Below are 27,937 nucleotides of genomic sequence, written 5' to 3'. Positions count from 1 at the left end.
GTCACGGCAAAAATTGGACGCACTTCGTGTACAAACTGGACAATCTCTTTCGGAGTATCAGGGTTTCGGACGAGAACTCATCTGTTACACGGGCACTTCAATGTTTTTTAAACTTATTTGAACTCCGGACTTCTTTTGTGTTCATTATGCAGCATTCAAAGCGACATCATCAATTTTCAACATGTTCTGACATCATTTGTTGTTTTTTCAGTCATTTACCTAATTGTTTAGAGAGCTAAATGACCGTGAAATTGAAAATCACTACAAAATGAACTGTGAAAATGTTGAAACTTGGCATGGTATCATCATTTCACCCGCATAGCATGTGCGAAAGAGTAGAGAGGGTCATGGAAAAAACTGGACGCACTTCGTGTACAAACTGGACAATCTCTTTCGGAGTATCAGGGTTTCGGATAAGAACTCATCTGTTACACGGGCACTTCAATGTTTTTTAAACTTATTCGAACTCCGGACTTCTTTTGTGTTTAGTATGCAACATTCAAAGCAACGTCATCAATTTCCAACATGTTCTGACATCATTTGTTATTTTTCAGTCATTTACCTAATTGTTTAGAGAGCTAAATGACCGTGAAATTGAAAATCACTACAAAATGAACTGTGAAAATGTTGAAACTTCGCATGGTATCATCATTTCACCCGCATAGCATGTGCGAAAGAGTAGAGAGGGTCACGGCAAAAACTGGACGCACTTCGTGTACAAACTGGACAATCTCTTTTGGAGTATGAGGGTTTCGGATAAGAACTCATCTGTTATACGGGCACTTCAATGTTTTTTAAACTTATTCGAACTCCGGACTTCTTTTGTGTTCAGTATGCAGCATTCAAAGCGACGTCATCAATTTCCAACATGTTCTGACATCATTTGTTGTTTTTCAGTCATTTACCTAATTGTTTAGAGAGCTAAATGACCGTGAAATTGAAAATCACTACAAAATGAACTGTGAAAATGTTGAAACTTGGCATGGTATCATCATTTCACCTGCATAGCATGTGCGAAAGAGTAGAGAGGGTCACGGCAAAAACTGGACGCACTTCGTGTACAAACTAGACAATCTCTTTCGGGGTATCAGGGTTTCGGACGAGAACTCATCTGTTACAACGGCACTTCAATGTTTTTTAAACTTATTTGAACTCCGGACTTCTTTTGTGTTCAGTATGCAGCATTCAAAGCGACGTCATCAATTTCCAACATGTTCTGACATCATTTGTTGTTTTTCAGTCATTTACCTAATTGTTTAGAGAGCTAAATGACCGTGAAATTGAAAATCACTACAAAATGAACTGTGAAAATGTTGAAACTTGGCATGGTATCATCATTTCACCTGCATAGCATGTGCGAAAGAGTAGAGAGGGTCACGGCAAAAACTGGACGCACTTCGTGTACAAACTAGACAATCTCTTTCGGGGTATCAGGGTTTCGGACGAGAACTCATCTGTTACAACGGCACTTCAATGTTTTTTAAACTTATTTGAACTCCGGACTTCTTTTGTGTTCAGTATGCAGCATTCAAAGCGACGTCATCAATTTCCAACATGTTCTGACATCATTTGTTGTTTTTCAGTCATTTACCTAATTGTTTAGAGAGCTAAATGACCGTGAAATTGAAAATCACTACAAAATGAACTGTGAAAATGTTGAAACTTGGCATGGTATCATCATTTCACCTGCATAGCATGTGCGAAAGAGTAGAGAGGGTCACGGCAAAAACTGGACGCACTTCGTGTACAAACTGGACAATCTCTTTCGGAGTATCAGGGTTTCAGACGAGAACTCATCTGTTACACGGGCATTTCAATGTTTTTAAACTTATTTGAACTCCGGACTTCTTTTGTGTTCAGTACGCAGCATTCAAAGCAACGTCATCAATTTCCAACATATTCTGATTTTATTTGTTATTTTTCAGTCATTTACCTAATTGTTTAGAGAGCTAAATGACCGTGAAATTGAAAATCACTACAAAATGAACTGTGAAAATGTTGAAACTTGGCATGGTATCATCATTTGACCCGCATAGCATGTGCGAAAGAGTAGAGAGGGTCACGGCAAAAACTGGATGCACTTCGTGTACAAACTGGACAATCTCTTTCGGAGTATCAGGGTTTCGGACGAGAACTCATTTGTTACACGGGCACTTCAATGTTTTTTTAAACTTATTTGAACTCCGGACTTTTTTGTGTTCAGTATGCAGCATTCAAAGTGACGTCATCAATTTCCAATATTTTCTGACATCATTTGTTGTTTTTTCAGTCATTTACCTAATTGTTTAGAGAGCTAAATGACCGTGAAATTGAAAATCACTACAAAATGAACTCTAAAAATGTTGAAACTTGCAATGGTATTATCATTTCACCCGCATAGAATGTGCGAAAGAGTAGAGAGGGTCACAAAAAACTAAATACAGAAAAAAAAACTACTCAGAAATAAATAGAAGAAAATAAATTAAGCAGAAAAGAAAAAAAACTATATAAAAAAATTACTCAAAAATAAATAGAAGAAAATAAATAATGCATAAAAGAAAAAAATATAAAAAATTTGTTGGGGCGCTGCCCAGTGGGCCTGCCAGCCTAGGGTGTGCAAATGCAGGCCCAGAAGGGCCAGCAGGCTCACAGCGCAGCGGACCATAGTTAGGCCCAGAAGCCTGCTATATAGAGAAGTTCGAAGGAGCACTCGCGGCTGGGTTTATAAACTAGTGCGGCTGCCCTTCGCTCGGCGAGGTGGGACTAAACATTATGCACCGCCGGTGGCAGCGCACAACCATTAGTACCGGTTGGTGGCTCCAAGCGGTACTAATGATTGGGCCTTTAGTACCAGTTCGTGGCACAAACCGGTACTAAAGGGCCGTTTCCCGCCCCTTGGCCTGGCGAAAATTGGCCTTTAGTACCGGTTGGTGGCTCCAACCGGTACTAATGATTTGGCCTTTAGTACCGGTTCGTGGCACGAACCGGTACTAAAGGGCCGTTTCCCGCCCCTTGGCCTGGCGAAAATTGGCCTTTAGTACCGGTTGGTGGCTCCAACCGGTACTAAAGGCCCAATCATTAGTACCGGTACTATATGGATATGACATATACTTGATGACTTAATTAGGATCTACATGCATCCAGTCAAACTAATCAGCGGTACATTCACCTAATGATTTAACAACTCATTATAATGTAAAACAATCACTAAATTAAAATGAAAACATAAAATTAAAGTAAAAATAAAAAATAAAACCAAAACCAAAACACACACAAACATTTAGTATCGGTTGATGTTACCAACCGGTACTAATGTCCTACGCGCCCACGGAGCTGGCTCGTGCCACGTGGTTGCCCTTTAGCACCGGTTCGTGCTGAATCGGTACTAAAAGGGGGGGGGGCTTTAGTGCCCACACTTTAGTGCCGGTTACCGAACCGGCACTAAAGGGCCTTACGAACCGGTGCTATTGCCCGGTTCTGCACTAGTGCATGGATGATGCTTCTTATTTTGAAGAGACTTAAGTTCTTCCCTTTGATAAGTTTGTGCATTCTGACGAGTCTCTGAGAAAATAAATAAAGACGGCTTTAGTGAGTTGATTGTGGCATTCCCCCGTTCCAACGTACGGTCATTTTTTTGGATTTACTGGTTACATGTGATGCGCTCCCCGAAGTCACAACAGAGGTGATAAACTCTTAGGTCTTTTTGGTAAAATTAATTTGTTCTTCTATTGTACGAGTTTGATGCGGCGGGTTGGAAATTTAATGGATTTTGTTTGGTTCCTTCAGACTGGGAGGCTCTAATTCTGCTCAGTTGATTGGCTGAAGTTACACGCACATATATTCCTATGTCCTACAGGCTATTTGTTTTAATGCAAATAAAGCATTCCCTGACAAAACACCCCACAACAAGATATTCTTTGGGGATGATTTATTCAGAAGCCCAAACAATGTGGGTGTACTTCTTGCAATTAGAATTACTAATATCCGTTTGTACTTCTTCTAGATGCTCTGCGCCCTCTCAGAGTAGTGCACTGTGTTATTTAGTTGCGTAGGATATTATTCACATGCCAAGCTAAATGTAGTTCTGTCGTTTAATTAACAAGAGTACATTCTACATAATCAGTGCATGAGTAGCCTTGAAGTAGATAGCCTATTAGCAACCCTTTTTTAGTTACATGCTATTGACTTTATTCAGCGGTGACAATTCAAGGAAGAAAGCTATTTTATCTTTTCAATATACCCTTAGGAAGATTACCAGGGAGCTCTTTGATGACTACAAAAGTTAAGAGTGTAGTATGCAAGTTTACAGAGGAACATATCGAGTTTACTATTAACTAAAACATGACAGTTTAGACAAACAACAGACTTCAGCCTCTTGTTTAATTGGATTAAAGATGCACATCTGCCTTTTCTTGCGCTGTGCTCAGAGCATAGAATTTCATTCTGTTAATTCATCGATCATCGCAGGATTTAATCTTCTACAAGAAATTAGTGATTGTTTGCACTGCATTTCAAAGATAGAATTAAAGGAGACATGGGCAGGATAATTACAGAATTTGAAGGTCTATTTTGTGCATAATCTGAATTTATTATTGTGTTGGAGAGCGATGCATGAACGGTGGTGCTGCAACACTGAAGTATGCATATTACTTACATTGACAGGCATTTGATGGCCACCTTAGAAGCTCCTCTCTGGAAACATGGAGCAAATGACTATTATTTGAAATCTTCTGTGCATTATTACCCCCTTAAATACATTAACGGTTGAGTTTATCTCATACCCCTTCATAATAAAGGGTCCGATGGTCATTTTGAAAGTACATCATCTTCGAGTGTTTTTTTTGAGTAATTACCGAGCATGGATACGGTGCACAACTGGGCCGGCCCATCGGTGAGAGGTCACTTGCCGTTTGAGCGCGCGCGGGGTAAAAATGCTGGAAAAATAAGAAAACTAGCACAAGGTGTCGAACTCATAACCTCGTCCTCCAGAATTAAAGGAGACATGGGCAGGATAATTGTAACGCCCCCAGTGTCATGCTATAGTAACCCTATGTGATTAAGTTAATCACTTTGCTAAGTAGTTCTTGATCACCTTTGATTCAAATATCATTCGAAATCCCACTTTGGAATCAAATTCAATTAGCAAGTGAAATATGAAGTTGCACCAAAGTTGCTGCAAAATAGTTCATCATTTATCCAAAATCCCATAACAAATTATTATTAAGGAAAACAATATCACCTCTAAACCAAGATGGACTATAGCAATTAAAACAGTGCCATTTTAGCATCTTAAAATGATATTTTATTTGTGCAAAATCCAAATGGGTCTAGTTGCCCCTCAAACTTTTTGTGGTAGTGCCAAACACTACAAAGAATTTAAGTGGCCTAGTCCACATTTTTTTTCAAAGTCTTTTGCTAGCCCAAACCTCTTTCCTAGCTGTCTCTGTTTTAAATAAAAGAGAAAAGCAAAAAAAACAGCAAAGACAAAAGGGCCTACCTAGCCTCTGGCCTAAGGCCCAGCGCGGTTCAGCCCACCAGGCGCCCCTGTCTCCCTCCACCTCTGTTCACGGGGACGCCGTGGAAGCCGTGCGGCCGCACATGGCCGGGGATGGCCACGTACCGGCCATCCGTTGCCGTCCCGCGCGGATAAGATCACCGGAGACGCCCCTGCCAACCCTAGATCGCCACTCGCCCACGCGCCTCTCCCCTCTCTCCCTCTGTTTCTTCCTCACCCGAGCGTCGCCATGGACGAGCTCCCCTAAGCTCGTGCGCACCGCCGCCCCTGCACCTTGAAGGCACATCCACGAGGTCCGCCGTCGTCTCCAACTCCGTCCTCGACCACCTCTTCGAGCCGGGAGCCACCACAACACGTGGGTCGACGACATCTTCAACCCCGGCCACCGCGACCTCGCCGGAAATTCCGACTCCGTCGAGCCCTCCCCGATCCCGCTAGGAACACCTGCAGGACCCCGGTGAGCGTCCGCGTCTTTCCCCTTTCCTCGCGCCGCGTTCACGTGCTCCTGGCTGCTATCGCCATGGATGGCCGAGCTCGTCACCGCGATTTAGCTCGCCGCCGCGGCCACCGCGAGCTTGGCTAGTTTTAGAACATGCGGCCGAGCTCTTGGAGCCCCAAGGACTCCAACGTGCCCCTCTGTTCCACTCGCCGTGCCTCACAGCCTCTCTTCCCATCTCGCCTGAGCTCTGGTCGCCGCAAACATCGTCGCCGCAGCGCTGCGGGGCGTCCTAGCTCGTGCCACGGCCACCATCGCACGCGCGCTGCTCCACTTGTTCCAACGCAAGAAAAATCGCGCGAAACGGTGAACCGTAGGCGATTTCCGACCTCGCCAGCGTTCGGCCGCCGCGCACGAGCTCGCCGGAGCCACTCCGGCGGCTCCACTGAGCTGGCGCCGTGTGGGGTCCACCCCTGGGCCACTGCTAGTGGGTCCCATGGGACCCAACTGACCAGTTGACCCCAGTCAACTGTGCTGACTTGGAGCTACAGCCACTGACTAGTGGGCCGTCCCGTTTAGTTAGGTTAAGTAACTCGGTTTTAACTAAAACCTAATCTAACCAGTTAATTAGCCCATGACATGTGCGGCCTACTGCACAATTAACCCTGTTTAGTTTAAAATCAAACTCTGTTAACTAACAGAGGCTGACATGTGGGTCCCATTGGACACACAGGTCAGGTTTGACCTGGTCGCACGACCAGTTGACCTGCTGACGTCATCCACACGTCATGATGATGTCATAATGAATTTCTGTTAGTAAAATAATTCCAGAAAATAGTTTAATCTTTAAAAATTCGTAAAAAATAAACCATAGCTCGGATCGAAAAGCTTTATACATGAAAGTTGCTCAGAACGACAAGATGAATCCAATCGTGTTGTTTGTTTCCATGTTGGGATCCTCTAAGAAGGTGAACCCGCAACTTTTAGCCTGTTTCCAGTAGATGAATAGTGCATATACACCGGTTAATAAATCCAACTTAAATCCTAAAATAACTAATATGACTTAGACATATATTTAGGCAACCCTGCACTGCACCGTAGCATAGCATGCTCTGTGTTGCATATATTTGTTGTGTATTTACTGTTTCTTCCTCATCTTCTCTCTAGTAGACTCCGGAACCGATAATGCCCCCGTGATCGACTACGTCACCGGTGACCGTTCCTTTGCAGCAGAGCTTCCAGGCAAACCAACCCCCTTTGATCATTCCGATATCGCCCATTCCCTCCTCTCTTATGCTTGCATTAGAACTGCTACTGTTTTTTTGTATGATCCTATTTTGATGCATAGCATGTTCTTGTTACCTGTTTTCGTACCTTACCTATTTATCCTAAATTGCTTAGTATAGGTTGGTTGATGACCCACCAGTGACCCCCACCTTGTCCCTGTTGCCCCCGCTGGATTAATAGATGACTCGATCAACGTGATCGACGTCCAGGCCCCGACACCGCACATCACCCCCCTTAGTTGTACGAATATGTAGAGTTACTATCGTGTACCGGGGGTGATACCTCGTCAGCACTTCTGATGTTAACCCTGTAGTGTAACTATTCGGTCGTGGTCATCGAGGGTGATTCCTCCTTCACCATTCCCAACAACGACTCTGTTGGGGAACGTAGTAATTTTAAAAAAATTCCTACGCACACACAAGATCATGGTGATGCATAGCAACGAGAGGGGAGAGTGTTGTCTACGTACCCTCGTAGACCAGCAACGGAAGTGTTGACACAACGTAGAGGAAGTAGTCGTACGTCTTCCTGATCCAACCGATCCAAGCACCGAACGTACGGCACCTCCGAGTTCTAGCACACGTTCAGCTCGATGACGATCCCGGGACTCCGATCCAGCAAAGTGTCGGAGAAGAGTTCCGTCAGCACGACGGCGTGGTGACGATCTTGATGTTCTACCGTCGCAGGGCTTCGCCTAAGCACCGCTACAATATTATCGAGGATTATGGTGGAAGGGGGCACCGCACACGGCTAAGAAAACGATCACGTGGATCAACTTGTGTGTCTATAGGGTGCCCCCTGCCCCCGTATATAAAGGAGCAAGGGGGAGGAGGCCGACCCTAGGAGGGGCGCGCCAGGGAGTAGGATTCCTACTCCTAGTTGGAGTAGGTTTCCTCCTTTCCTAGTCCAACTAGGAGAAGGGGGGAAAGGGGGGAAGAGGGGAAGGAAGGGAGAGAGGGGCCGCGCCCCAAACCCCTTGTCCAATTCGGACTGGGCTTGGGAGGGGCGCGAGTCACCTCCTGGTCCTTCCCACTAAGGCCCATTAAGGCCCATTGCTTCTTCCTCGTATTCCCGTAACTCCCCGGTACCTCCGAAAATACCCGAACCACTCGGAACCTTTCCGATGTCCGAATATAGTCGTCCAATATATCGATCTTTATGTCTCGACCATTTCGAGACTCCTCGTCATGTCCCCGACCTCATCCGGGACTCTGAACTCCTTCAGTACATCAAAACTCATAAACTCATAATATTACTGTCATCGAAACCTTAAGCATGCGGACCCTATGGGTTCGAGAACAGTGTAGACATGACCGAGACATGTCTTCGGTCAATAACCAATAGCGGAACCTGGATGCTCATATTGGCTCCCACATATTCTACGAAGATCTTTATCGGTCAGACCGCATAACAACATACGTTGTTCCCTTTGTCATCGGTATGTTACTTGCCCGAGATTCGATCGTCGGTATCTCAATACCTAGTTCAATCTCGTTACTGGCAAGTCTCTTTACTCGTTTCGTAATACATCATCTCGCAACTAACTCATTAGTTGCAATGCTTGCAAGGCTTATGTGATGTGCATTACCGAGAGGGCCCAAAGATACCTCTCCGACAATCGGAGTGACAAATCCTAATCTCGAAATACGCCAACCCAACATTTACCTTTGGAGACACCTGTAGAGCTCCTTTATAATCACCCAGTTATGTTGTGACGTTTGGTAGCACACAAAGTGTTCCTCCGGCAAATGGGAGTTGCATAATCTCATAGTCATAGGAACATGTATAAGTCATGAAGAAAGCAATAGCAACATACTAAACGATCGGGTGCTAAGCTAATGGAATGGGTCATGTCAATCACATTATTCTCCTAATGATGTGATCCCGTTAATCAAATGACAGCACATGTCTATGGTTAGGAAACATAACCATCTTCGATCAACGAGCTAGTCAAGTAGAGGCATACTAGTGACACTCTGTTTGTCTATGTATTCACACATGTATTATGTTTCCGGTTAATACAATTCTAGCATGAATAATAAACATTTATCATTATATAAGGAAATAAATAATAACTTTATTATTGCCTCTAGGGCATATTTCCTTTAGACTCTGTCATGCAACCCCTCAAGTGTGGACCATCGAGGGTGATTCCTCCAAGCACCTTGACGGTTACATCGAGTGGGAATCCATTGAGGGTGATTCCTCGGGTTTCCCCCTTGCTGTTTTGGACACACGGTTACTTTGACTTACCACAGGACCATGATGACATCGGGTCGGCCCCGAGGGGTACCCGCGAGTGATGTGAAGTCGAGTTGACCTAGAAGTTACCCGAGAGATAATTACGTGGCACGGCCGGGCATTCTTAGCCCTTGCCGTAAGTCCACGAGAAGGGGCGACGGCGTCACATGATCTTGAGTCTCTGCTCATTACCGCACTTCCAAGACACTAACGGTTTGGATATTTGATCCAAGTACTTTTCGCACTAACCACCACGCGGGAATAAGTATGGGCACTATGTGGCGTATGCATCAGCCGAAGCTCATCATATGGCAGCGACTTAGCGGCGCGCACCGGGTTGGACTGGAACGCCTCGCTTGTATAAGGGGGCTAGGTCTGCTCACTAGCCGCGTACGTAACATGCAGGAGTACAAAGGGCGATGGGCCCAAGACCCCTGCGCGCTTAGAATGTAGACCGGCGTGCTAACGTCCCTGATGATGCCTAGGTAGGGCTCGGCATGTTGATCCGCCGAGGGCGGGCACGACCTGATGGTGTGTCCGGCCGGGGTTGATTGAGCGTGTTGGGTAAATTGGTGCACCCCTGCATGGAAGATTGATCTATTCGAATAGTTGTGTCCCCGTTTACGGACGCTCGAAGTTGTATCCTGATTGATACAACTAGAACTGAATGTTGAGATATGAAATGGATATGTGGCTCTGGGATTGCTTTCTCGCAGGGAGTCGAGGAAGGATCTCTGGCCGTTAATGCTACAACATGCTTGATAACTATAATATGCTATTTTGTACTCCCTTCTACTGCTGCAAGATGGTGGTTTTCAGAAGTTGCTAGTCTTCAATAGGACTAGCTTCTCCCCCTCTTATTCTGGCATTCTGCAGTTAGTCCACAGATACTACCCCTTTCATTGATACCGATGCATATGTAGTGTAGATCCTTGCTTGCGAGTACTTTGGATGAGTACTCACGGTTGCTTTGCTCCCCCTTTTCCCCCTTCTTTCTTTCTGGTTGTTGCAACCAGATGGCAGAGTCCAGGAGCCAGATGCCACCTTTGACGACTGCTACTACCCCGGGGGTGCCTACTACTACGTGACGGCCGGGAGTAGTTAGGAGGCTCCCAGGCAGGAGGCCTTGTCTTTTCGATCATGTTGCTTTTGTGCTAGCCTTCTTAAGGCAAACTTGTTTAGCTCATGTCTAAACTCGGATATTGTTGCTTCCGCTGACTCTTGTGTTTTCGAGCTTATTTGTGCCAAGTTGTAGTATCTGAATTGCTCCAGTGTTTTTTCATAGTCTTTCTTAGTTTTTTTATTTCCCATGGAATGGCTGACCTATATAGTGTTGTAATGCCCATAACTACAAACTGTGGGGCAAACATGTTGGCATCTTCCAGTATTTCCCTTCATATTGGAAAGACTAAAAATGTTGAAGAACTGCCTGGCAAGCATACTGGCAGCATACTTTCGATGAGACTTCAGTTTCCATCATCAAAGTGCTCCTAAGATTAGTTAAGTAGGTTTTGTTTTATTAAACGACTCATAAAGCTTATTTGGAATTGGATGATGTTACTTTATGGAACAACGTGTGATATGCTAATTAATAAACAGTTACATAAGCTCATTCAGGAGTTCACCATCAATTTGTTATGGTTGTCATAAGTCATGGACTATTAATGATATAAATCTACAGATTGACCTCTTAGACTAGTCACAGTGGGCAGTAACTTAGAGTAGTAACATGCATATGTTACTAGTCCATGTTACTACTTTCATAGTGGGTACTCCCTTCGTCTAGGTGTGTAAGTCACCTTACAAAAACCAAATAATTCCAAAACACTTAGGCACGGTACATTAACTCCCTCCTCGTTTCTCGTTTTGTGACATATCAACCAATAAGAGATGTGGGTCGTGTATGCTTTCAATGACTTGACACTACCAAACATGACATGCAGTGGTTAGTTCATTGCATGTAGTGCTATTAATTAGCAAAAAGACATTAAGTTTTCTCGTTTTCCTCTCCGCCTTGATCGCGGTGCACAACGTAAGATGACTTACACACCTAGACGGATGGAGTAGTAACATGTGTGTTGTGTCATGTATCACTTCATTTATTAGATTGTAGACTCATCTTTTCTTGATATGTGTGATGTTACAGTAACTAGCTATGTTACCACATGTCTCTCTTTCTTCATTAATTACATGCCACATCATCTATTTTACCTATATTATTACTCCCATTGTGGGTAGTCTTATACTCTTATTAATAACGAGGCATGCTACCTGCTTTATTCTTCCTTTCATAACTACAGATACAGCTGGACTTTATCATGTGTCATTTTAGAGGTAAATACACCCGAAGTCATAGAAATTGCACGCGATGGTCAGTTTGGTGCACAAGCTTGTAAAATACGTGTTTCTGGTCATCAAACTTGCACGAGCATTCATATACGGTCACATTTCATATACACGAACGTATCCATGGCCTATGTGGCATTCCAGTGTGGCCAGGGCCCACTGTCATCCGCTGTAGCATCTAAATCTGCAGAGAAGCCTTTGCCTTTTTTTATTTTCGTATTAAGCCCCTAAAAATAAAATTAAAAAGCAAGCGATATGAGGTTTTGAAGCTGCAACGTGCCCTAGTAGTCTCACGTGTACAACCACCAGACTATTGACTATTCATGTCTATATAGCACGACTAATTTCTGTATCATATAAACATTGACTGAAAATAAATTTTACAAGAAATGTAACACGGAAAAAATGAGCACCGTGGCTCGACCATGTGACCTTGTGGTCAAGGTTAACTAAGATTACCACCGACAACACAACACGTCCAGATGTAAGAAAACAATTTATATTCTTGTGTTTGTGACATTCAAAAAATATTTATGTGTTACAAAAAAAGGTATGCGACATTTTAAAAAGTTTCAAAAACTTGTATTTAAAAAAATGTTAATCAACACAACATGTCCAGATTAACATTTTTTCAAATACAAGTTTTGAAATTTATGTGTATTGAAACATATACTCCATATGATACACATATGTTTTGATGTTTTAAATACTCCAGTATACATCTATGTTATCATACGTATACATATATATATATATATATATATATATATTTTAAATACTCCAGTATACATCTATGTTTGGAGTATTTTAAAAAATATATGCTTAATACTTTTGAAACATATGATTAACATTTTTTTCAAATACAAGTTTTGCAACTTTTTTCAACTATGTTTTTAACATTTTCGGATGGTACAAAACATTTTTAAGCTACACAAACAGCTTTATACATTGTATAGGCATTTAAAAAATGTCATGACCAGTTTTTTTGGAATGCACGAACATTTTTAAAATGCAACGTATCATTTTTAATTACACAAATGTGGTTTACAATGTTTAAACATTTTTTTAAATGTCACACACCTTTTTTGTAACACATAAACATTTATTAAATATCACAAACACAAAAATATAAAAAAAAATTCTTACATAGAACAAGAAGGAATAACAACATGAAAAATATTTATCCCATTTGGATATGTTGTGTTTTCGAAACCCGGTGGTAATCTTAGTTAATATTGATCACGAGGTCACATAGTCGAGCCACGGTGCTCCCTTTTTTGGGGTTACATTTCTTGTAAAATTGATTTTTCGGCCATGTTTATATGATATAAAAATTATTTGTGCTACCTAGACATGAATGATCATCGGTTTGGTGGTTGTTAACCCGAGTCTAGTAGTGGCACGTCCCTAGTTCATAACCGAACCATCCCTTGTTTTTCCATTTTATTTTAGGGGCTTTATACGTAAATAAAAAATAATTTTATTTTAGGGGCTTAATAAGTTAAAAAAATAAGTGTATAATACGTAAATAAAGAAAAAGTCTGCAGATCTACCATGCGTCGCGGGCTTACGGTGGGCCCTGGCCATGCTGGCATGCCACATAGACCACGGATACGTCCGCGTACATGGAATGTGACCGTACATGAACGTTTGTGCAAGTTTGATGACTAGAAACACGTATTTTATAGGTTTGTGCACTAAACTGACCGTCACGTGCAAGTTCTATGACTCCTGGTGTATTTACTGCATTGTAATTAAGCAGCCACCTCATTGCGTCAAGTGAGCCTGCCTTAGTCTAGGGAGATAGAGAAGTACTGATCAAGGAGGTGGCTCGTTTGCAAGTTCAAGCTGGCCATGAGCTCGCCGCTCTTAGTCGCTCACAGCAACACACTGCGTGTTGGCTGGGATCTTACCCAGATAGTGTCTCCAGTATACTAAAGGCAAATTGTGATCAGGTGAGTCATATTATTTATTTCTACATTTTTTTTTGTATTTTAGCCCATGGCTAGCTACTTGGTTAAAGAGTGTTATGATTTTTGTTCTCCTGTTGCAACACACGGACATTTGTGCTAGTATAGTTAAAAGAAGAAAACGAAATACCGTAAGAGTGAAGCAGGGATTGGATCTGGGCAGAACTCAAAAGAATTCCAATACAAAATCTGGTCGAAGTAGTTGGAGTACACACGAACACTTCAAAACTTATTTCATGTCCTCGGGCATCAAACGATAGAAAACACATTGCTTCCTAGATAAATATCCGAGATTTGCACAAACGTGGTGGAGGATGGGAGGAGGAGGAAGGTATCTGGCAGCAATGGCGGAATAATGTTTCTGCACAAGGTAGTGGATGGGTGAAGAGGAATCACTCTTGTGTTGCTGGACCCACACGAGCGGCGTGCCCCTGTTCCTCTATCTTTGCTGATGAACGCTTTTTTATAGGGCTGGAATTCAAGCTGAGTCAAGCCAGTTCGGTTCGACTCACTAGAGCTCGTTTCGTTAACGAGTTAGCTCGACTCGATTCATTATTATAACGAGCTCAAATTCAAGATTGGCTCGACTTGTATAACTCGCGAGCTGGCTCGTTTAGCTTGTTAAGCTCGTTAAAGATATGAACATAAATCCTCAAATATTATAAAAATAATTATGTATATATTAAACATATATATCACTAAATAATAGTAATTTCTTTGTAACGCATGAGTCTCCTAGGCGGCTGGGCCTTCAACGGCTAGGCCTTGTGTTGTTTATCTGGGACATAGGGTGCTAAGTGGCTGATCTTTTTTTATATTGAAAGTGGCTGATTTTTTGTACCGAGCCTAACGAGTTACACGAGTACTCGTGAGATTGGCTCGTTTAACTTGGTCAATAAACGATCTTAAACTAAAGCTCGGCTCGACTCATTATTCTTCAAGTTCGAGTCGATTTGAGCCGAGTCACGAGCTACTCGTTTAACTCGCGAGTTTCAAGCTTTTTTTTCAGCCCTACTTCCTTGGCATATCTGACAGAGTTGGGGCTGTATTTTACAGAGGAGTGCGAAGGTAAAAGCTTTTAGAATATTTTGTCCTGGCATTTCGATCGGGCGGGAATCTCGGCGCCAAAACGAACGGCTGGACCATGGATGGGACCTCCCGTGCATGGTGCAAAATCCAGCGTGGAGTAGTGCGCTAGCAGGCTCCCCTCCCGTGTCATGCGCAGCAGGCCAACGGTGCGGTGGAAACAAAAAATCGACTGAGGCACCAAAATATTTCAGGCACCTGAGCCATGCATAGGTGCTTCCAAAACAGTTAATCAGATGTATCCCAGCAAGCTTAACAACATCCGTTGTAGCTAGTTACACGCGCTCTCTACGTACTATGCGTCTATATACAGGTCTACACAGGCGTGGAGAACAAGTCCTTGCCCAAGATGAGAAACATGACGACAGGAGTGCTGCAACCCATTGCAATGACCACACACGCGAGCCAAAGGGACGTTGCGGCAACGGTGAGGTAGACAGAAGTCGTCATGGACGCGACCATGGAGAGGCAAGCAATGACTGTGAGCCAGTGGCTCCACCCTACGACCTGGTGGGTCCTAAGGGCATCTTCAGCCGCGCCCACATGAAAGCCTCCTCAGGCATTTTTTTTGCGCCGGCGCCGAAAAAACGGCCCAATCGCGTCCTCAGGAGCCCGATTTTCGCCGGCCTAGGCCGAAAACAGCGTCGGCGGACCCAGACCGAACCCGGCGCGCTGGGGGGCGCCCGGGGGCGCCGGAGCGAACTGTTTTGGCGCGAAAAAGCCGCGGGCCAGCCGCGTCAGGGACACGGCGGCTCGTCTTCCCCCAACTGCCTCGGTTCCCGTGGGGAATCAATGGCAAGGCTGCCGCCGGTCAGCCTTGCCATTGATTCCTCACGGGCGACGCGTCACGGGACGGCGCACCGACGCCTCCCCTCCCTCGCACGCGTACACACGGGCGCGAAGCGGCTATAAAAGCCGGCGGTTCTCGCCGGTGCCCACACCAGACTCGCCCCTCGCCGCCGCCCAGCCCCTCTCTCTCCGTCTCCGTCTTCCTCTCCCGAGCGCCACCGGCAGCCTCTCTCTCTCCCTCTCTACCACCGCCGAGCTCGTCGCCATGGCAGAGCGCTTCCCTGGAGACGAGGCGGCGGCGAACGGCTTCGACCGCCGTTCGCTCCGCGAACAGGAGCCCTGGCTCCTGTTCCAGACGAACATCCCGGCGCCGCCGGACATGCGCGCCGGGCCGACGGGATGGCGGCTCAGCGACGGGGGAGTGCCCGTTCCTCCGTTACCCGACGCGGTGGCGAAGCCCAGGTACTTCGCCGAGGAGGTCGAGGTCGCGCGCGCCTCCCTGACCGACGATGAGCGCTCCCTCCCCCAGTACGCCGCCGGCAATCACGCGGCTTGGGCGGTGTACTTCCAGCGTCGCCAGCAGCAGCGCCTGGCCTCCACCAACGGCGCGCGATGGTCGGCGGCGTGAAGAACAGCGAGGGGCGCCACCTGTGGTGGGGCGTCCCCGGCCGCACGCTGGATGGCGTGCTGGCGTACCTCGACGGCGGCAACAACCCGCCGTTGACCTATCCTGCGACGGGGGCCACCCTGTCGCAACACCGACGCACATGGGCGTCAAGGAGGTTCGCCTCCTCCTCGTCTTCCTCCTCTCGCTCATCTTCCCACTCCTCCGGTTCTCTGGCGCTTCTCGGCGTCAAGGCCGAGCCCGCGGCGGAGACGCCAATCGGTCGGTGCACTCGCAGCATCGGCATCGTCATCAACGAGGGAGGCCGGCGCGCCTCCTCCACGTCTGCTCCTCCGCGCTTCGTCAAGCTGAAGATGGAGCCGGGGCTGGCACCGGTGAAGACGGAGCCGGGGCTGGCGCCGGTGAAGGCGGAGTTCGACGACGACGACGCGGTCCTAGAATGGGCGCGCCAGGACTCCATTGCGATGGAGAAGGCGCGTCGGGAGAAGGAGAAGGAGCGCCAGTGCGCCGCCCTGCGCCGCTTCGAGGAGCGCCGACGCGGCCGCGATGAAGACGGGGTCGTCGTCTTATGCGACAGCGACGACAACGACGACGCGCCGCCGTCAGTCCGCCATGGCGACGCCGGGCAGGGGTCCAGTAGGGGCGCTCGCGTCAAGGAGAAGAAGGCCGACGACGACGATGGCGGCGACGACTTCAGCCCCTTTCTTTTTTAAATTAGGTTAATGTAATGAAAATGCGCGAATTTCACCGAAATTTGCCATGTTTGGCGGAAATTTAACTAGTTTTTATCATAAGTTCGCCGAACGGTCCTTTTCTTTAATACGTACCTGGGGCGGCCCTGGGGGCCGACGGCTGGGGACCGACTCGCCCCCAGGGCCATTTTTTGCGCCGGCTTACCCCAGGCGACGCTTTTAGACGCCCCCTGGAGGGCCAACGGCTGGAGATGCTCTAAGACCCAGCTGCTCTCTTCTTGCCTAGATGAAGACAAAGACAAAGACGATTGACGTTAGCATTGCCAGGGTGTTGGCGATGACGAACACTTTGAATGTCATCCTGTGCGCCAGAAGAGCGGTACCGTTCTGCTGGTCGTACCCGCCAGGCATGGTGAAGGTGGAAGAGAAGGTCACCGTGGCGATGAGAGTTGCCACGAGGGTGTAGGTCCCCATGCATCATTTGCTGTACGTACTGGCTGAAGTCCTTTGTTTCAGGGGGCAGCTGCTGCCCCTTGCATTTGATGGATTCTTCCTTGTTTAGAGCATCTCCAACAGGCGTCGAACGCGCCGCGCGCAAAAAACTGATTTGCTGCGTGTCCATCATCTGGTTTGACGCGGCGCGCAGCGCTGGCTGCAGCAGCCGCGCTAAAATGCAGCGCGCGCGCCGCTCCAGCAGTTCACAAAAATGCAGCGCGCATGACTCTCACACAAACAACATATGCATTTCAAAACAAAAGCAAAAAGATCAAACACAAACAAAAATAAATCAAAATAAAAAGTTCAATTTCATTACTACAACTCAAACAAATAGTTTATCATTCAATACAACAAATAGTGCAATAAACACAACAAATAGTTCAACAATACAATATCAAACACACAAATCATGATGCTCTTTGCCGTCCATTCCATGCCCACCACTCCTCAATGAGATCCTTCTGAAGATCATTATGCGCTGCGGGACGTCGAATGGCATGATAGGAGGCAACAAAACGGGCCACCCTTTCAGCCCTCCGTCGCACTCGCACCGGATGTCCCAAAAGCTCATACTGAGAGTAGTCTACATCTTGGCCACGCTCATTCTCGATGATCATGTTATGCATGATCACACAAGCATGCATGATGTACCAAAGCATTTTCTGATTCCAAAATCTAGCCGGTCCTCTCACAATAGCAAATTGGGCTTGCAAAATCCCAAAAGCTCTCTCCACATATTTTCTAGCCGCCGCCTGAGCATTGTGGAAATCAAGTTCTTTCTTACCTTCTGGCTTTTTCAACGGCTTGACAAAGGTTTGCCACTTTGGATAGATGCCATCCGCTAGATAATAGGCATAGTTGTATGTACGGCCATTTGCTACAAACTGCACCGGTGGCTGTTGGGGAATGTAGTAATTTCAAAAAAAATCCTACGCACACGCAAGATCATGGTGATGCATAGCAACAAGAGGGGAGAGTGTTGTCTACGTACCCACGCAGACCGACTGCGGAAGCGTTGACACAACGTAGAGGAAGTAGTCGTACGTCTTCACGATCCAACCGATCAAGCACCGAAACTACGGCACCTCCGAGTTCGAGCACACGTTCAGCTCGATGACGATCCCCGGACTCCGATCCAGCAAAGTGTCGGGGAAGAGTTCCGTCAGCACGATGGCGTGGTGACGATCTTGATGTACTACAGCAGCAGGGCTTCGCCTAAACTCCGCTACAGTATTATCGAGGACTATGGTGGCTGGGGGCACCGCACACGGCTAAGGAATAGATCACGTGGATCAACTTGTGTGTTCTAGGGTGCCTCTACCTCAGTATATAAAGGACTAGAGGGGGGAGGCTGGCCGGCCAAGGTGTGGCGCGCCAGGAGAGTCCTACTTCCTCTGGGAGTAGGATTCCCCCCCCCCCAATCCTAGTTGGAATAGGATTCGCGGAGGGGGAAAAGAGAGAGAGGGGGCTGGCCACCTCTCCTAGTCCTAATAGGACTAGGGGAAGGGGGAGGCGCGCAGCCCATGTAGGGCTGCCTCTTCTCTTTTCCACTAAGGCCCATCATGGCCCATTTAGCTCCCGGGGGGTTCCGGTAACCTTCCCGGTACTCCGGTAAAATCCCGATTTCACCCGGAACACTTTCGATATCCAAACATAGGCTTCTAATATATCAATCTTTACGTCTCGACCATTTCGAGACTCCTCGTCATGTCCGTGATCACATCCGGGACTCCGAACAACCTTCGGTACATCAAAATGCATAAACTCATAATATAACTGTCATCGTAACCTTAAGCGTGCGGACCCTACGGGTTCGAGAACAATGTAGACATGACTGAGACACGTCTCCGGTCAATAACCAATAGCGGGACCTGGATGCCCATATTGGCTCCTACATATTCTACGAAGATCTTTATCGGTCAGACCGCATAACAACATACGTTGTTCCCTTTGTCATCGGTATGTTACTTGCCCGAGATTCGATCGTCGGTATCCAATACCTAGTTCAATCTCGTTACCGGCAAGTCTCTTTACTCGTTCTGTAATACATCATCTCGCAACTAACTCATTAGTTGCAATGCTTGCAAGGCTTATGTGATGTGCATTACCGAGAGGGCCCAGAGATACCTCTCCGACAATCGGAGTGACAGAACCTAATCTCGAAATACGCCAACCCAACATGTACCTTTGGAGACACCTGTAGTACTCCTTTATAATCACCCAGTTATGTTGTGACGTTTGGTAGTACCCAAAGTGTTCCTCCGGTAAACGGGAGTTGCATAATCTCATAGTCACAGGAACATCTATAAGTCATGAAGAAAGCAATAGCAACATACTAAACGATCGGGTGCTAAGCTAATGGAATGGGTCATGTCAATCAGATCATTCATCTAATGATGTGATCCCGTTAATCAAATAACAACTCTTTGTCCATGGTTAGGAAACATAACCATCTTTGATTAACGAGCTAGTCAAGTAGAGGCATACTAGCGACACTCTGTTTGTCTATGCATTCACACATGTATTATGTTTCCGGTTAATACAATTCTAGCATGAATAATAAACATTTATCATGAAATAAGGAAATAAACAATAACTTTATTATTGCCTATAGGGCATATTTCCTTCAGTGGCAACTCCCCATTTGCAATCTTACTCATCAGTGGTGAACGGTTGACAATATTGATGTCATTCAAAGATCCAGACATTCCAAAGAATGCATGCCAAATCCAAGTCTCTTGATCGGCCACCGCTTCAAGGATTATAGTGGAACCCTTTTTTTGGCCGTGGAATTGCCCATGCCATGCCTTTGGACAATTCTTCCAACTCCAATGCATGCAATCTATTGAGCCAAGCATGCCAGGAAAGCCGCGAGCTTTGTTCATCGCCAAAAGCCTTGCGACGTCTTCAGCGGTGGGAGATCTCAAATACTCCTCGCCAAACACTTGCACAATTCCGACTGCGAAGCGCTTGACACACATGATAGCTTGGCTCTCACCCATAGCCAAGTGATCATCAACTAGATCAGCCGGTATATCGTATGCCAACATATGCAACGCGGCTGTCACCTTCTGAAAGGTGTTATGCCCGAGCTCTCCGGCGGCATTCCTCCTTTGCTGAAAAAAGCGGTCATGGCTCGCTAGTTTCTCTGCAATGCGCCTGAACAACTCGGTGCTCATCCTAAACCGGCGATGAAAATACGACTCGGGGTATGTGGGATTCTCTGCAAAATGATGACTGATCAATCTGTTGTGGGCATCGATCCTATCCCTCCAAAAATTTTGCCGACCCATAACCGAACCACCGTGTTTCAGTTTTTTATTAATATGCATAGCTAGGATCATTGCAAGATCCTCCTCCTCTTCCATATCAAATTCTTCTTCGGAAGAATCATACGACGAACTCATCTACAATGTTGAATACTATGCTATAAATAAAAAACTACAATCAACATGCACGAAATTCATGGCTTTTGAGCAATACATACCTTCTAGGCGTTTTGTCGAACACCTAGCGGGCGCCGAGCGGCAGCGAGCGCGCGGGCGCTGTTCGTCGGTGGACCAGCACGCGCGCGGGGCGGCGGGCCTAGAGGGGGGCCGGAGAAAGCGCGCGCGGGGCGGGGATAGGCCGGGGAAGCGCCGGAACGGTCGCCGGGTGGCGCGGTCGGCAGCGGCGGCGCGGCTGGAGGGGGGGTGGGAGGTGCGAGCGAGCGCGCGAGAGTCCAGCAAGCGGGAGCGGGCGCAGCAAATAAACGGCGCGCGATTGCGTTTCGGCCCGCGCGCTGGACTACATATGCCGCGCGCGCGGTTTTCGCGCGCCCGTTGGAGCAGCTCTTTTGATTGCGCACGCGCTAAAAGAGGGATTTTACGGCGCGGCGCTAGTTTGACGCGCCTGTTGGAGATGCTCTTAGCTCCTTTCAGAAGTATACCTGCTGGAATGAATGATTACATACATATATCTGCATGCAGACATGACATGCAAGTGCTAACATACAACAGTGGGATATGCGGAAGAAAAAATGTACTCCCTTGGTTCCAAATTAAGTGACTCATCAACTTTGTCCTAACTGATAGTATTAGTGGAGAGCGTTACCGTGATGCTATCCTCAGATACTGTATGCCTCTCGGTAATGCTCCGTGCGGTTTGGCCGTCCCTGTTGAGAACGCATGGGTTCACCCTGGGGTTCTTGAGCAGCACCAGGCCAAGCGCTGCTTGATTTAACGAGGCGGCCAGATGAAGCGGCGTGTTGCCTCCGTGGTCGACCCGGTTGATAATCTCCACGCCGCGCACGTACTTGAGCAGGCACCGCACCGGAGCACGTCCACTTTGTCGCTGTCGATGGCCACATGCAACGCGTTCCTGCCGATACTATCAACCATCTCCGTCACATCGGGGCACCGCGTCAGGATCTCTTTCATTGCCTCTGTTGAGCCGTGGTTGGCGGCGACGTGGAGCGGGGACATGAGCTTCCGATTCCTCCTGTAGGCGAGATCCGACTTCCGGTTGAGTAACAGCTTCACCAGGCGTGCGTTGTTCTTCTGCGCCGCGTAGTGCAGGAGGTTGTTCTCGCTCGAGTCCGTCAGCCCTATATCCAGGATCCACGTCACCTCCGGCAAAATCTCCACCACCCCTGCAGGGCAGCTTGGTCGCTAGTAAATTTGTACTATGTAATTCTACAACACCGACTGACGACATGGGGGAGCATATCAAAGACTTATACTTACGGGTGTGGCCGCCGAGGATGGCCTGGTGCAGGGGGGTGCCGGAGTCGGAAGGGTCATACCTCTCGTGGACCCAGGGCTGGCTGGCGATCTTGGCCACGACGTCGGCGAGGCCCTCCCGGGCGGCGATGTGCAGTGCAGCGGCGACAGCTTCTCCACGTTGAGCGCGTGGCTGCGGCCTGGCTCGGCGTCCAACAGCTTGAGCGCCATGGCACTCCTGCCGTGCTTCACCGCCGCGTGCAGCGGGGTGTCGCCGGCCTTGTTGGCCATTAACAGAGGGTGCGGATGCTCCGCAGGCAATGCGCCTTCGCCGCTGATAAGCAGATCCACCACGTCCAGCTGCCCCGCCCTGGCTGCCAGGTGAAGCGGCGTGTCGCCGTCGGCGTTCTTGCTGAAGAGCAGACTATCGTTCACGCCGAGGGCCTCCTGACGAGCTCGGCGGCGATGTGCAGCGCGGTGTTCCCCCGGGGGGTCTTCGAACTAAGAATGCCGGGGCGCTCCGTCACCAGCTTCCTCACGGATCTCCAGCCGCGTCCCCGGAAAGGCCTCCTCATACGATTTTTTCACACCGGCATAAAAAAAAACCGGTTCAGTCGCATCTCCAGGAGCCTGATTTTCGCCGGCCTGAGCCGAAAACAGCGCCGACGGACTCAGGCCGAACCCGGCGCGCTGGGGGCGCCCAGGGACGCCGGGGCGAACTGTTTTGATGCGAAATAGTCGCAGGCCCGCCGCGTCAGCGACACGGCGCCTCGTCTTCCCCCAACGGCCTCGGTTCCCGCGGGGAATCAATGGCAAGGCTGCCGCCGGTCAGCCTTGCCATTGATTCCTTACGGGTGGCGCGTCACGGGACGACGCGCCGACACCTCCCCTTCCTCGCACGCGTACACACGGGTGCGGCGCGGCTATATAGCCGGTGGCCTGCACTCGCCTATGCACACATCAGCCCCGCCCTTCGCCGCCGCCCGGCTCCTCCCTCTCCCTACCTCTCCCGAGCGCCGCCGCCCAGCCCCTCCCTCTATCTCTCTACCTCTCCCGAGCCCGTCGCCATGGCGGAACGCTACCCCGAAGACGAGGCGGCGGCCAACGGCTTCGGCCGCCGTTCGCTCCGCGAACAGGAGTCCTAACTCCTGTTCCAGGCGAACATCCCGGCGCCGCCGGACATGCGCGTCGGGCTGACAGGGTGGAGGCTCAGCGCCGGGGGAGTGCCCATTCCCCGGTTGCCCGACGCCGTGGCGAAGCCGAAGTACTTCGCCGAGGAAGTCGAGGTCGTGCGCGCCTCCCTCACCGACGCCCAACTCTCCCTCCCCCAGTACGCCGCCGACAACCACGTGGCTTGGGCGGCGTATTTCGAGCGCCGCCAGCAGCAGCGCTTGGCGTCCACCAACGGCGCGCCGGTGGTCGGCGGCCGGCAGAACAGCGAGGGGCGCCACCTGTGGTGGGGCGTCCCCGGCCGCGACGAAGGCGGAGTCGTCGTCATCTGCGACAGCGACGACGACGATGCGCCGCCACCAGTCCGCCATGGCGACGCCGGGCAGGGGTCCAGCAGGGGCGCCCGCGTCAAGGAGGAGAAGGCCGACGACGACGATGGCGGCGACTTCAGCCAGTTTTTCCTTTAAATTAGTTTATGTATATGTGCTATGTAATGAAAATTCGCAAACTTCGCCGAAATGTGCCGAAATTTATCGTGTTTGGCCGAAATTTATCGTGTTTAAGCCGAATTTCGCCGAACTTATTTTATTTTAAAACGTGCCTGGGCGGCCCTGGGACGGCGGCTGAGGATCAACTTGCTCCCAGGCCCAATTTTTGCGCCGGCTCATCTCCAGGCGGCGATTTTAGGCGCCCCTGGGAGCCAACGGCTGAAGATGCCTTGAGGCTTGCCACACCCCCCTGCACCGCCGCCTTGTGCAACGATGGGTCCATCCTACCTAGTAGCTTCTACTCTTTTTCTTCTTCTCTGCAACCTCGATCGTGGAGACAGATCGAGCACCTGAGCTGATTGATCACGTGAATGAATGAAGAAGCTTTAAAAGAAGTTGTGCCGGACACCGGCTAGATTCCTTGCTTCCTGCCTCAATTTGGAATTGATTAATTCAATTCACTGCAGCTAGATCCATTGCTCCCACGCTCGTGCTACCGACTTGTTCTTTGCTGCAATTGTCACGCCAGAAGGCCAGGAATCAAGGACAACGTAAATGATTCAACCAAGCATGGTACAAACACACAGCAAAATTGGGATGGGCTTTTATTTAATATAATATAATTGTAACTACATAAAAGTGCAAATTAAGCAAACCTGTACAAATGCATGAAAAAGTTTCAATGTTTCAGAAAACAAACAACTCACAAAAAAGGAAAGAATAATTTGCAATGCATAGAAATGCAGTTAATGATTAAGTTTTGAGCATTCTCTCCCTTGATCATCAGGGAAGAACAAAAAGGAAATTCCAAACAATAATACTACAACAACTTTGACCGCGAAATTCAAGTCCGCGAATTGTGTCATCTACAGAGATTTTACCAAACTAATCAGTAGTCTAACATATAAATACAAAATTACAGCTCACGTTTAGGCTCAAGCAACATACTACACGTGGAAAAGAGTCCCTCAAATGCCCAGCAGCGGACAGTTTGTTATATTTGTGTCGAGTATATTTGTACGCAAGGGGTTACGTGGACTAGGAGTTTGGATATTTTGATCGACCTGCGGCGCACCCCCTCCTTTCGCCGCCGCCTCGACCTGTTGGTGGGCAAAGCCGGCCAGCTCTGCCGGGGGGGGGGGGGGGGGGGGGGGAGTCCGAGCGCGGGCCGTCTGGATCTGGCTCGGGGAGCGGCGGCTACGCCTGGCGGAGAAGGCACGGGCTGTGTGCGGCGGCGTGAAGGGGCTGCAACGGTGGGGGTGCATGGTGGACTCTGGCGGCGGTGGACCTAGGACGGTTTGGATCTTCTGTGGCAGGGGTCTCGGCGGCTTGCGCATGGCGGTGGCCGGGCGTTGGCTCGCCACAGGTGGTGGATAGCTCCGGCGGTTGTCTCCTGCGGCGCCTTCCTCTGGTGGTGGTGGACATGCTGCCCTCCGGTCAGATCCGGCCTTAGCTGGATCCTGGCAGCGGCAGGGGACGCGGGATGCGGTCGGCGCGGGCTGGCTGCGTGGTGGTCGGTGGGGCAGGTGATTGCAGGTGGCCGTTGCGGTGGTGCGGGCTGGTCGAGCTCATGGCGTCGCAGATCTGGCGGATGGGCTCTTGTTGGGGGCACATGATGGTGGTGGCGATCTCCCCGCTCTTGAGAGCGAGCCGGCGGCGCGGGGCTGGGCGGGTGTCGGCCAGGATGCCAAGCGTGTCGCACGCGCGACGGCGGTGGCTCTGTCCTAGGGTCCGCGCACGGGTGGGCTAGGTTAGGTCCTGCGGTTGGGTTGGCCCAGGTGGCGCACATGCTCCTCCCGGCTGCGGTGGTCGGTGGCGGAGCTCGGGTCTCTGCTATCTTGTCAGGCGGATCTGTGCCGGTGACCATGGTTGAGGCGTCGCGCGAGCGGGATCGACAGTGGACGTCGGTAGTCACAGTGTTGCATCCCTCCATTCCACATGGACTTGCTGGGGACACAGGTGTGGACGCCCCCTACTATGGGAGCATCGACCCAGATCCCATGACTGATGATGGGCTAGGAATGAAAGGAGACCCCTTTCTTTCCTCCTTTCGAGGTTGGTGCTCTGTGATATGCACGGATGGTGGTGGCTTGGATGTGGATGCAAGAGAGGCCGCTTCGGATGGCGGTCCGCATGGTTGGCTCCCCGACGGGCACCATGTCAGTGGTGGTAGCCCCCTCTTGGTCCTTTAGGCGGCACGAGGGTGGGAGTGGGTGTCTCAGAAGCTCTCCCTGTCCGTGGCAGTGGCGTCGCCTCGATTCGGACCTTGGGAGCTGAGCTCGTTATGCCTGTCCTGAAGACCTTGTGGTGGCATGAAGGAGCTGCCGAGCGAAAGCTCTGTGCTTTGTCTCCGATGATGATGACACTTGTGAGCACCGCTATCTTCCTGAAGACGTCATCGTGGTGTTCCCCTTCGTGCCAGGATTCCGGGTGAAGAACCTTTTTCTTTTGGACTCGCCGACAACGGTGCTTTGCGCCGATTTCCCTCCCGGGGGCGTTGTCATGGAGCTTGGGTGTTTAGGCCAGTATTTGGCATTGTACTCACCTCTCCCAGTGCTTTCTTTTCATAGCGTAGTTGTGCGTGATCGCGTTATCTTGGGATCAGCATTGTATGAGGGTTACCTCACTATCTTGGACCGTTCGGCTGTGTACTTGGTTTGGTGGTTGCTTTATATATAAAGTGGGGCGAAAGCCTGCTTTGAGGACTTGGAGTTGTAATTGGTGTGGATAGGTACAAGTTTTGTAGGAGTCAGACATGTTGTATCCTAGGCATCTTATATATTGAGGGGCACCACACGTTGTAACCCATGACGACTTGATAGCAGCAGCTACGCGGGGGAGCCGACGGCTTGTGCCGACGCCCAGGTGGCCGGTATTGTGGTATCTTGGGGAGGATAGCCCATAGTCATTGCCCCGGGATGTAACCATATCGGTGAACCTCATTAACAAATATCGTGCCTCGGTGTGTCGTCTATGATCTTGCGTTAGTGTTTTATTCTAACAAGTGGTATCTTGAGCAAGGTTGTCCGAAGGCTACACAGAAGATCATCTTGAGGTACGAGGATCATGACGGGTGCTGAGGGAGTCCTGGATTAGGGGGTCTCCGGACAGCCGGACTATATCCATTAGCCGGACTGCTAGACTATGGAGAAACAAGATTGAAGACTTCGTCTCGTGTCCGGATGGGACTCTACTTGGCGTGGAAGGCAAGCTAGGCAATACGCGTATGTGTATCTCCTCCTTTGTAACCGACCTTGTATAACCCTAACCCTCTCCCGTGTCTATATAAACCGGAGGGTTTTAGTTCGTAGGACAACATACAATCATACCATAGGTTAGCTTCTAGAGTTTAGCCTCTCTGATCTCGTGGTAGATCTACTCTTGTACTACCCATATCATCAATATTAATCAAGCAGGACGTAGGGTTTTACCTCCATCAAGAGGGCCTGAACCTGGGTAAAACATCGTGTCCCCTGCCTCCTGTTACCATCCGCCTTAGACGCACAGTTCGGGACCCCCTACCCGAGATCCGCCGGTTTTGACACCGACATTGGTGTTTTCATTGAGAGTTCCTCTGTGTCGTCGCCGTTAGGCTTGATGGCTCCTTCTATCATCAATAGCGATGCAGTCCAGGGTGAGACTTTCCTTCTCGGACAGATCTTTATGTTCGGCGGCTTCGCACTTCGGGCCAACTCGCTTGGCCATCTGGAGCAGATGGAAAGTTACGCCCTTGGCCGTCAGGTCAGGTCTGGAAGCTTAAATTACACGGCCGATATCCGGGGAGACTTGATCTTCGACGGATTCGAGCCTCTGCCTTGTGCGCCATACGGACATGATGAGTACGATTTAGCTCTACCATCGAGCCGTATTCAGGAGATCGCACCGGCAGCCGCTCCGAACCTCAATTCGGAGCCAGTTGCGCCATCCATGGACGGGTGGATAGACCATGGAGTTTACCTCCGCGGATATCTTTCAGCACTCGCCCTTCGGCGATATACTGAATTCATTAAAGTCTCTCTCCTTGTCAGGAGAGTCCTGGCCGAACTATGCTCGGCAGGATTGGGATGTGGATGACGAAGAAATTCGCCGCCCACCCACCACCCACTTAGTAGCAA

General features: G+C 49.0%; 1 long non-coding RNA gene across 1 annotated transcript; it reads left to right on the top strand.

The window, feature by feature from the left end:
• Positions 1 to 5,580: 5,580 nt before the first annotated feature.
• On the top strand, positions 5,581 to 10,747 carry LOC125506542. The gene is made up of 2 exons (XR_007282689.1): positions 5,581 to 5,951; positions 10,475 to 10,747. It is a non-coding gene; the product is annotated as an uncharacterized LOC125506542 (long non-coding RNA).
• Positions 10,748 to 27,937: the final 17,190 nt, after the last annotated feature.

Source organism: Triticum urartu, chromosome 5 (assembly GCF_003073215.2).
Source record: "Triticum urartu cultivar G1812 chromosome 5, Tu2.1, whole genome shotgun sequence".
NCBI lineage: Eukaryota > Viridiplantae > Streptophyta > Magnoliopsida > Poales > Poaceae > Triticum > Triticum urartu.
This window is presented reverse-complemented; position numbering and strand designations above follow the sequence as displayed.